Source organism: Oryctolagus cuniculus, chromosome 1, assembly GCF_964237555.1.
Source record: "Oryctolagus cuniculus chromosome 1, mOryCun1.1, whole genome shotgun sequence".
Taxonomy (NCBI): Eukaryota; Metazoa; Chordata; class Mammalia; order Lagomorpha; family Leporidae; genus Oryctolagus; species Oryctolagus cuniculus.
The window spans coordinates 158,371,151-158,383,169 of record NC_091432.1 but is presented as its reverse complement, the minus strand read 5'-3'; the positions used below and the strand labels follow the sequence as shown (position 1 = coordinate 158,383,169).

The 12,019-nt window shown below is 40.2% G+C and overlaps 1 protein-coding gene across 4 annotated transcripts in view; it reads right to left on the bottom strand.

The window, feature by feature from the left end:
- Nucleotides 1–12,019, bottom strand: part of ABHD17B (abhydrolase domain containing 17B, depalmitoylase) — a 38,377-nt gene that overhangs the window by 13,376 nt on the left and 12,982 nt on the right. The window lies entirely within an intron of this gene.

The window sequence follows — 12,019 nt, the reverse complement described above, 5'->3', positions numbered from 1 at the left end:
GACTAATGTGCTGTGTAAAAATCTGAAAAGAAATGAATGCCCCTTCCACTCACTAATGAATCAAAACTTGTTCTACAATGTTCAATACATAGGTGTTAATTTTCCAGTGCAAATTAGTTAAGTATAAAGAAGCAGCAAAACAGCTTAAAAGAGGGAAAAATGGAGAAGTATGACATCAAAGGCTTTAAAAGCTGAATAAGGGAGGGGTAGAAAAATATTTTGGATATTGAGAAACACTTTAAATTGCTATTCTGCCTTTATTCCTTTTCAGCTTCAAAACAAACACAGTCTGATTAAGGTCTTGTTGGAATAAGAATGAAAACAGAAATGACAACTAGTGCTAACTTTAACTGGCTCCCTCAAGTGTGATGAGAATTTTGAGGACATGCACAAGGCTGAGGAGGCAAACAATGTGATGATTTAGCAATGTCTACTACAGAACTCAGCTACAAATTCACTATCCTTCTCCGAGGGCTAAGAATCTGATGAAGAGGATGGCAAGGAAGGGATCGGGTCAGGCCAAAGCCAGGAGCTTCAGCAGGGAGCTGGGTCAGAAGTGTGGCAGCTGAGACTTGAATCACAGTGACTTGATGTTGGTGTCTCAAGTGGCAGCTTAATCCACCGTACCACAACAGCCCCCCGCCCCATGTATTTATCTAGTTATATATATATATAGATATCTATATATAGAAACTGCATGGTTTCTGATTTATCATGTCACTTACGGAATCTGAAACTACTTCTGGTCAGTTATAGGCCACTCTTTTTTTTTTTTTTTTAAAGATTTTTATTTATTTATCTGAGAGATGGAGTTACAGACAGTCAGAGGAAGAGACAGAGAGAAAGGTCTTCCTTCCTTTGGTTCAGTCCCCAAATGGCTGCAACGGCTGGAGCTGTGCTGATCCGAAGCCAGGAGCCAGGAGCCTATTCCCGGCCTCCCATGTGGGTGCAGGAGCCCAAGCACCTGGGCCATCTTCTACTGCTTACCCAGGCCACAGCAAAGAGCTGGATTGGAAAAGAAGCAGCCGGGACTAGAACCGGTGTCCTTATGGGATGCCAGTGCCTCAGGCGGAGGATTAACCTACTGCGCCACAGTGCCGGCCTCGGCCACTCTATTTAGTAACTAGGCTTCTGGAAGTCACAATGATCCAGACTGTCAGTAATATTTCCCTGATTTATTTTTTTAAGCTATACACAAACCTGAGTATTCAGAGAAAAATAATTGGAAACAGTAAGACTGCATAAAATGTAAAGAGTGGTCTATTTGCAACCACCAGAAGAAAAAAAAAAAACACACTTCTGATGGTTACCTTTCGTTGTTAAAGCTTTTTGAAACTTCAAAAATTATTGTTTTTTTATTTGAGACACAGAAAGAAAGCGAGCTTCCATCTACTGGTTCCACTCTCCAAATGCCTGAATGCCCGGAATGGCTAAGGGATGTGTGGGCAGCAGGGACTCAACCATCTGAGCCATCTCCTGATTCCTTGTGGGTTATACATTAGCAGAAGGCTGGAATCAGCAGAGCAGGGACTGGAATCCAGGCCCCCCAGTGTGGGATGTGCGTTTCCCAACTGCCATTGTAATCGCTAGGCCAAATGCTTGCCCTAAGCCTAATGTTTTAGATGAACTGTTAGAAGAAACCAAAATAAATAAGAAAAGTTAAAATTCGATTTATATCAGAGCCTCTTAACACCACAGACAGACACATGGGGTAGAAGTTTGATGATTAACAGAGAGACATGGAAAAGATCATAATATAATAAAGTGACAGCAAAGACATTCAACTGTGAAAAAGTGGGGTGGAGGGGGGCTCTAGAATGTAGGTTAGCGCTATATAAGAGGGGCAAGAGCTCAGCAGACTGACTCAAGACATATCACCACAATATTACTAACAAATAACAAAGGCAGTGAGTGATTTATGTGGGGACACTTAAAAAAGTTCATGGAAAAAATTAATTAAAAGTTAAAACTGATTTTGGTGCAAAGAAAATTAAAATTCTTCCATAGTTTTGTCATAATATGCATTTCCCATGAACTTTATAAATATCCTTTGTAAGCATGGATTTCACATTTTTGTATTAAAATAAATATCTTTTAAAGTATTTTAAAGAGATTTATTTATGTACTTATTTGAAAGTCAGAGTGACAGAGAGATAGAAGCACAGAGAAAGATCTTCCATCTACTAGTTCTCTCTACAAATGCCCACTGCAGCCTTGGCTGGGCCAGGTGAAAGCCAGGAGCCAGGTACTCCATTATGGTGTCTCATGTAGGTGGCAGGTACTTGAGCCATCATCTGCTGCTTCCCAGGTGCATTAGCAGGGAGCTGGATCAGAAGCGTAGAGCACTCAGTACTTGAATTGGCACTCTGATATGGGATGTAGGTGTCCCAAGAAGAGGCTTAACCTGCTGCAGCACAAAGCCTGTCCCCAAAATAAACATCATTGGATTTCATTTTCCACAATCCTTTTGCTATACCTTTGTATAACAGTTCAGTAGCCTATTAATATTGAAACAAGGAAAATTAAATTCACTTCAGTATTCTCTGAGGATCCCTTATGAGTTAGGCACTGTCACCCTAAGACCTAGTATGTAATTAGAGTAGCATTTAACAAAGTATACTCACATGTGAAATAACATTATGGTCTTTAGAGAGTCCTAGATGAAGTAGAGTTTGGTGCATTACATAGAAGCTGTATATTCACTGTGAAGTTTGACAAAATGCTCTTTTTTTCAGTAAAAATGGAGCATCCAAAATACTTGAGATCATAGGACATGAAATTCAGGTGATTTTGCTGGGAAAATTCAACTCTGCTTGAAGATATGGACTGTGCTCCATTAAAATGGAAACCCAAATTTAGCGGAAATTTTTTTAAATGTATCGGTCAGTATTTTTAAGGTTTATTTATTTGAGAGGTAGAGTTACAGACTGAGAGGGAGAGATAGAGAGAAAGGTCTTTCATCCGCTAGTTCACTCCTCAAATAGCTGCAACAGTTGAAGCTTCGACCAGGCCAATCCGAAGCCAGGAGCGTCTTCTGGGTCTGCCACGTGGGTGCAGGGGTCCAAGCACTTGGGCCATTTTCCACTGCTTTCCCAGGCCATAAACAGAGAGCTGGATCCGAAGTGGAGCAGCCAGGACATGAACTGGCACCCACATGAGATGCCGACACCACAGGTGGAGGCTTAGCTACTACACCACAGCACCAGCCCATAGGGGAAATTTTCAAAAGTGTTACATTTGGGGGCTGGGCATTGTGGCACATGAGGTTAAAACCTTGCTTGGGATGCTAGCATCCTATATTGAATTACCACACACATTCCACATTGGTTTGTGACTTAGATGCTGTGTTTCCGATCCAGCTTCCTGTTAATGTACCTGAGAAGACAGTGGATGATAGTCCAAGTGCTTGGACCCCTGCCACCCACATGGGAGATGTGGATAGAGTTCCTGGCTCCTGGCTTCAGCTTGATACTATCCCAGCCACTGCAGGAAATTTAGAGTGTGAACTAAAAGGTTTCTCTTTCTCTCTCTCTGCACCTTTCAAATAAATAACTAAATAAGTACATAAGTCTTTGCCTTTCATTCTACCTCTCAAATAAATTTTTTCAAAAAAAAGCACTAAGTGAAATAAGCAAGACCTAACCAAGTCTGAAATTCAGATAAGACAGTTGCAGAAACAAATTTATTCAAATGTAGAGTTACACACACACACACGAGAGAGAGAGAGAGAGAGAGAGAGAGAGAGAGAGAGAAAACATGAGCATCCATCTACTGGTTCACTCCCCCAAATAACCAAAACAGCTAGGCCTGGCTGAAGCCAGGAGACAGCATCTTCATCTGGGTCTCCCACATGGGTGCAGGGGCTTAATCCCAGTTCCCAGGCACATTACCAGGGAGCTGGATCAGAAGTGGTGCAGCTGGGACTCAAACCAGCCCCTATATGGGATGCCAGCATCACAGATAGGCAGTGGCATTGTCCACTATGCCAATACTGGCCTCTGCTGCAGAACATTAAAACTTATCTCTATCCAACTATATCCAATGTCTCTCCTATCTTCTTTCCCTCTTACCCTTCATAATCTCTTGTGACCATTACTCTCTCCTGCTATAAAATTAACATTTTTATTTTTTAAAGATTGATTTACTTGAAAGGCATTTACCCTGCTCCCCTCACTGTCTTTTAGAGAGTTCTGGGGTTGTCTAAGCAGAAATAATCACTCCCTTGGTTACACACGGCTTGATGGTTTTATGCCCTCTCTCTATTTGACATCAACAGTGTATTTATGGTTTCGCAGGTTGCCATCAGGTAGCTGTTAGATCTGAAAGTCAAGACTTTATTATAAATCCTTAAGGACTGTGACTAGACCAGTACTTACATGCCTGAGGCTTATGTCTTGGCCAAACGTGTACATTTCTATTACCAATTATCTATCATTGCATCTTACTCTCAAGACTCGTCTGCCTTTAGTAGAGTATCACTGTGGCAATCTTCAGCACCACCAATTTTAATCATAGAACAATTTAGGAGGCGTTTCCATCGCTACGCAACCTGCCTCTTTGAGTAGTTTGGGTATTAATGAAATTGAACTTAGGGCCGGCGCCGTGGCTCAATAGGCTAATCCTCCACCTTGCGGCACCGGCACACCGGGTTCTAGTCCCGGTCGGGGCGCCGGATTCTGTCCCGGTTGCCCCTCTTCCAGGCCAGCTCTCTGCTATGGCCAGGGAGTGCAGTGGAGGATGGCCCAGGTGCTTGGGCCCTGCACCCCATGGGAGACCAGGAAAAGCACCTGGATCCTGGCTCCTGCCATCGGATCAGCGCGGTGCGCCGGCTGCAGCGGCGGCCATTGGAGGGTGAACCAACGGCAAAAGGAAGACCTTTCTCTCTCTGTCTCTCTCTCTCACTGTCCACTCTGCCTGTCAAAAATAAAAAAAAAAAAAATGAAATTGAACTTAGAGGTGGATGAAGTAGGGTATTCCCTTTACAGATCTTTGAGGTACAGAAGGTTACACAGGGCAAGTAGAAGAATGCAACAAGCTTCTCAGCATCAGTAATGTCACCCTGTCAATATTTTAATGCTTAATAAACCATTTATTATGAATATCCCCTACTCAAAAATAGTTCAGGATAACTTTGTATATTGCTCTCAGACCTGACTTTGGAAAACTCTTATCTGGGTGACTCTGAAATAGGTATTATTTAATCAACTCCATGGAAAATCAGTTAATATGCCAACATCTTTGAGTCAAGTCTGAAAATTAAAGTCAGCAACAACACTAGTAAGGTCATTTTAGGCTTCTTGAGGCTTAATACTTAACAGTTACATCACCTAAATTTTTAGATGTATCTAGAAAGCTAAGGAATCCTCTCCTATTGTTTGATCTGTGGTAAAGATGGGTATTACCAGTGCTGCACTGAGGCATTTCTGTTACCAAAAAAAAAAAAAAAAAAAAAAAAAAAGAAAATCAAACTGATGATCTTAGTCTACTCACATCTCAATTCTGTCCCAAATGTCAAAAAAAAAAAAAAAAAAAAAAATTGAAAGGCAGAGTGACAAAGAGGGAGAGATCTTCCATCTGCTGGTTCACTCCAGGCTGAGTCTCCAAATGGGCGGCAGGTACACAGTACTTGGGCTGTCACCTGCTGCCTTCCCAGATGCATCAGCAGAAGTGCTGCATTGGAAGCACAGAGACTTCATTTGAACTGGCACTGTGATATGGGATGCAGGCATGCCAAGCAGTGGCTTAACTGGTTTTACCACAATACTTGCCCCCCACCCCCTTCTATATTTCCACTATTCTCAGCTCTGGACAGGAATTTCTAGTTTGTATCCCTGACTTCCATTCTTTTTTTTTCCATTTGGCAGTGCACATACCCAGATTATAGTTCTGGTAGCAGACTTTTTTATTTTTTTTTAAAAAGATGTATTTATTTATTTGAAAGGCAGAGTTATGCAGAGGCAGAGAGAGAGAGAGAGAGAGGTCTTTTATCTGCTGTTCACTCTCAAATGGCCACAATGGCCAGAGCTGGGTCAATCTGAAGCCAGAAGCCAGAGGCTTCCTTCAAGTCTCCCAAGTGGGTGCAGGGGCCCAAGGACTTGGGCCATTTTCTACTGCTTTTCACAGGCCATAGCAGAGTCAGATCAAAAGTGGATCAGCTGGGACTCAAACCAGCACCCATATGGGATGCTGGCACTACAGGTGATGGCTTTACCAGTTATGCCACATTGCTGACCTCGGTAGTAGACTTTGAATACTTGGCCTGGAGGCATATTTTCGTATAGCCATTAAGGAATGTCCCTAGCTCTGTCACCTGTGAAGGCTTCGGAGAACTCGGCCAACACATGACACTTTAAAAAATATCTTGATTCCTTTTCTGGAGGTATACTTAACAGGTACCAGGGAAGGATGAAGTTAGAATTTCAGTCTGTGTATAAAGGAGATGCCAGATTTTTAGAGTTGGGCTCCCAGCCTTCTTTTCCCAGAGGAAGATCTGTTTAAATAGCAGTAAGGTTATTAATTCACAAAATACTACAATTTCTCCTTGAAGTAAAATTAATAACAGCTGGGTTCAGGAAGCTTCAACCAGCTTCACATTAAACCCTGTTGTATATGAGACATGAAGTCACCTTGCAAAGAAGAAATTGTTTGCTAATTATATTTCTCTTATCCATCAATCCCCTTTCCAAACACACACACACCTTTATAGTACAGATATGGAGGGATTATGGAATTTATACAGTCTCAATATAAGTATAATATTCTTTAGCTCTCTACACAGATGCTGTGACCTATCAGTTAATCCTTACTAATGTGGTACAGTTCAGCTAACTATATAAACTGCCATCTCTACCACTTCCTTTTCTTCTGGCTGTCAGCAGCTTTCCTTTAATCTTACTCATCTGTACTAAAGGTCTGAAGCAATACCACTCTTTGAAGATATGAAACCAACATTTACCGTTTGTGCTCAATACTCTGATATCCTTCCTGGCCCCAACAAGCCAACATTTTACTAATGTTTCTCCAAACATGGAAAATTTGCCTTCTGTATATATTTTCTTCAGCAATGTATTACAAGAGCTGGAATAATATTTCAAAGAACAATCTCAATGCCTAATTAAAGAAAACAGGGATAAGATATTTAATAGATTGGGAGGAGACAGTTAATTTTTCAAGACCTTGGATAAATCATGTAATCACTTTCTGTTTCCTCATTTGAATACAAAAGGTAATTGGTCTAATGTTCACTAACATCTCTTTTTGAAGTCCTAAATCTACATGCTCCTTTTTAAATTGACAATATTTTAAGCATATAACAGTAATTAATAACATTGTTATAAAGAAGAATATTTTTTATTTTACAAAAAGTTAAGTTCTAGGTAACACGAGGTTGCTTCAGAAATCAGAAGAAGGTAGAGATCAATATCTAGGAAAGATTCTATGAAAGAGCTAAAATTTTAGAATTAGATAGTAATAATTTCTTGAAACAGAGAAAAGTCCTGCAGGTTAGCAAAATAATAAGAATACTTGTAAATCATGAGAGCAAGAAAGAACTAAAGCAGTGTGCCTAAGTAGAAAGAAAAAATGGGAAAGGGTGGGATTACATACGTGAGAAAACTTGAAAACAAATGTCTGTCAACGCACAGAAAACCATTCTTTAGGCATGGGACAGAATGCTGCAATGATGTAAGCTACTGCATATAAGTCAATGTGGACTTTTACATCAGAATTTGATAGTACTGATGAGTTAAATAGAGCACACAACTTTGTAATTCACATAGTGCTGAAGAATCTTATATATCTAAGATTTCTGAAAAAGGAACCTGACACATTTCAACTTGGTACAATGAAGCAGTGTAAAATACATAGTATTAGGAAACAAAATAAATGGTCTTCATTTCCTTTATATTGCAAAACATAGAAACCACATCCTTTAGTTTAAAATACTTGGGGGTGGCATTGTGGTCCAGAGGGTTACATTTCAGCCTGCAATGCTGGCATACCATATGAGCACTAGTTCAAGCTCAGGCTCCCAGCTAATATGCCTGGGAAATGCAGTGGAAAATAGCCCAAGTACTTGGGCCCCTGCTACCCACATGGAAGACCCGGATGAAGTTCGTGGATTCTGCCAGGCCCAGTGCCAGCTGTTGTAGGGTTTTGGAGGAATGAACCAGCAAATGGAAGATCTCTGTCTCTCCTTCTCTTTCAAATAAATAAATACTAAAAATAAACAAATAAATAGAATCAGTGCTTGGCTACATTTAAAACTGTTTCTCCAAGTTCCCAAATTCTCCAAAACAGTAACAAATATAACTCTACTACATATGATGAAGAGAAATAGATTTGTAAAAATGGTTGAGGCAAAACCTTTTCTTGAGATGAATTTCATAGCTTGGGTCTTTAAGTTTCTGGTAGTTTACATATCTAGTGTATTTCTAATGTAAAAACTTGGGCTGAGGAAGAAAGCATTTTAAGATGGGTGGTTGGGGCCGGCGCTGTGGCATAGTAGGTAAAGCCGCCACCTGCAGTGCTGGTATCCCTTATGGGCACCGGTTCAAGTCCTGGCTGCTCCACTTCCGATCCAGCTCTCAGCTATGGCCTGTGAAAAGCAGTAAGAGATGGCCCAAGTCCTTGGGCCCCTGCATCCACATGGGAGACCCAGAAGCTCCTGGCTTCAGATCGGCAGAGCTCCAGCTGTTGTGGCCGAATGGGGTGTGAAGCAGCGGATGGAACTCTCTCTCTCTCGCTCTACCTCTCCTTCTCTCTCTAACTCTGGCTTTCAAATAAATAAATGAATCTTTAAAAAAAAAAAAAAAAAGATGGTTGGTTGGTGGGGGCCGGCACTGTGGCACAGTGGGTTAAAGCCCTGGCCCGAAGCACCGGCATCCCATATAGGCGCTGGTTCTAGTCCCGGCTGCTCCTCTTCTGATCCAGCTCTCTGCTATGGCCTGGGAAAGCAGTAGAAGATGACCCTAGGCCTTGGGCCCTTACACCCACGTGGGAGACCTGGAAGAAGCTTCTGACTCCTGTCTTCGGACTGGCCCAGCTCCATCCATTGCGGTCATCTGGGGAGTGAACAGGCGGATGGAAGACCTCTCTCTCTGTCTCTACCTCCCTCTGTAACTCTTTCAAATAAATAAAATAAATCTTAAAAAAAAAAAAAAAAAGATGGTTGGTCCATTCGTACTTCCAAGTCATCCATTGGGTTACTAAACATTTCATGTACTACTTTAGGCATGAATGCCATAGACATGTATAATTACAAAATAAATCTTAAATTCATTTAATGATTCTTTACCTGTCACACAAAATTTCTACCTTTTGAAATCTTGTTTCACAATATCTCATTTTTATAAATAAAGGAAGAATGTAAACAGCAGGGGCCCAGGAATTCTGAAACCCACGTTCTAGGTATTCTGTTTAGATGAGCTATTATGCCTTCAACTTCCTCAATCTTAATGTGAAAACACTGAACTATGAGATGTACAGCTTTTTCACAATGGATATACTAAATCTTCTCTGTCCTCTGCATACCTAGGTTTCCTGGGGCATCTTATCCTATTTTACATTGTTATTTGTGACAGGTATTTGGCTAAGACATTATTTGGGATGTTCACGTCTCAGATCAAAGTGCCTGAGTTCAAGTCTCAGCTTTGCTTTTTTTTTCCAGTTTCCTGTTAATGTACAGTCTGCAAAGCAGCATGTGATGGTTCAGGTGCTTGAGTCCCTGCCACTCATGGGGCAGACCTGGATGGAGTTCTGGGCTCCTGGTTTTGTCCTAGCCAAGCTCTGGTTGTTTGTGGGCATTTGGGGGAATGATTTAATGCATGGAAGATATGTCTGCTTTCTAAATAATAGTAATAAAACACCCATCACTATTTTTATATAAGTAGATATAGCTGTTTCGCAGAAAAATGAAAAGATTCCACATTCCCTTATTGATCTTTATAAAGGAGAAAAGTGTAAACCATTTGGGAGTGCTATTAAAAACAAATCAAAACAGTATTACATAGGCAAGAAATTTTCACTGACCTTAATATCTTAAAATCCTATAACCAAAAAATGATAGTTCAAGTAGAAAGTCACTCAATTTTTATCTTTTGTCACAGACGAGAGGACATATTCTTTACATTTATTGAAATTATTTTTTACACTTTGTAGCATTTATGACTTTGAAAAATGAAATGATCAAGATTATGTGTAATTAGGCAACAGAAGGAAAAAGTCAAATGTGTGAGTAAACAAATGGAAGAATATTCGAGAGTAAAGGTGAATTTCTCCCATTCATATGTTCTCCTAACCTATAATTTCTTTTCTAGATAGTCTTCTACGTGATCTACTGCTTAAGAACTCCCTGATGGCTTCCCTCTATACTTGTAATAAAACCAAACTTTCCCACAGGTCCTTAAAAGCTCTGCACAAACTGGCCTTCGCCTATTTCTTCAACCTATCCTTGACACTTTCCTTCTATCACTGCTTTAGTCTGTCTGTCAGCACTTTGAAAACACAAACCTGTTTCCACATTAGTTTGCATATATGCTTTGCTTCCTCTCTACCTTAGTATTCTAGTCTCAAGTACCACTTTTTTTCAGAGATCTTCTAAACCCCAAATGAAAATTAAATTACTCTAACAGCACCGAGTTTTTCCTGGTTATAGCTGAAAAACATGATCCCTGCCATGTATTTCACCTGTAGAATTTATCTGATTAATGCCCAATATCTTTACTAGATTTATGTCTCTGTGGTTAGTGACCATGTTTTCTTTACCACTATATAGGCAATATCTGATCAATAATAACCTATTAATAGAGAAGAGTGAAGAAAATAAGAACCTGTAGATATAATTCAAGACTTGACAGAATATGAACTATGATAGTGCTAACTAAAATAAAAATAGAAGGTTTTTTTTGTCTTGTTGATTAGAACCAGAATTCACAGAACTAATGTAACTTATAGCTTGACTCTGGAAATAATGATAATCTACCAACTTTTTATTTACATTACACTTGATGCATTAGAAAAACCTACCTTTGGATATACTTAAATTCTGAAAGAAAGGCAGTTAAATAAACAGCTTATTTAATTGAGAGTAATTATCACATGTACGACTAATTCTTTAAATGGAGAAATGTTTTACCTTGTAATAAGTTCATTAACTGCAACATATCAGTGCCCTGAATACAAGTCAGACTATGTTTTTTACATACCAAGTTATGAATGAGCGTTCCCTGACAAGGCTGGAAAATCCTGTTTTTAAAAGATTGTTTGGTGGGCTGGCACTGTGGTGCAGCGTGTTAAAGCCCTGGCCTGCAGTGCCAGTATCCCATATAGGAGCTGGTTCATGTCCTGGCTGCTCCACTTCCGATCCAGCTCCCTGCTAATGCGTGTGGGGAAGCGGCAGATGGCCCAAGTGCTTGGGTTCCTGCATCCACATGGGAGACCCAGAAGAATCTCCTGGCTCCTGGCTTTGGGTTGGCTCAGCTCCGGCTGTTGCGGCCATCTAGGAAGTGAACCACTGCATGGAAGATCTCTCTCTCTCCCCCTCTGTCTGTAACTCTGCCTCTCAAATAAATAAAATGAAATCTTAAAAAAAAAAAAAAAAAAAAAGATCATTTGGACAGTGAAGGGCAAAAGTGACATGTTCCTCAACTGATAAATCTGAAAGGCCACTAGAGAGTCAGGTACCCATGAACTATTTTGAAGAATAATTTAAATTTTGTATCGGCAAAACTGAACATTCTCTCTTGTTCAACTGAGGTTTTTGGGGTTGCTTTTTGATGATGCAATATGCTTCTTGAAATGTATGCTAATAGAAAAGATTTATCATCCTTGAAACAAACACTGATTTCTTTTTTTTTTTTTTTTTTTACCCCCGGTATACCAAGTGTACCTAAATGGCAGGTATTTTTTTTCCACTTTTATTTAATAAATATAAATTTCCAAAGTGCAGCTTTTGGATTACAGTGGATTTTTCCCCCCCCATAACTTCCCACCCACCCATAACCCTCCCATTTCCCACTCC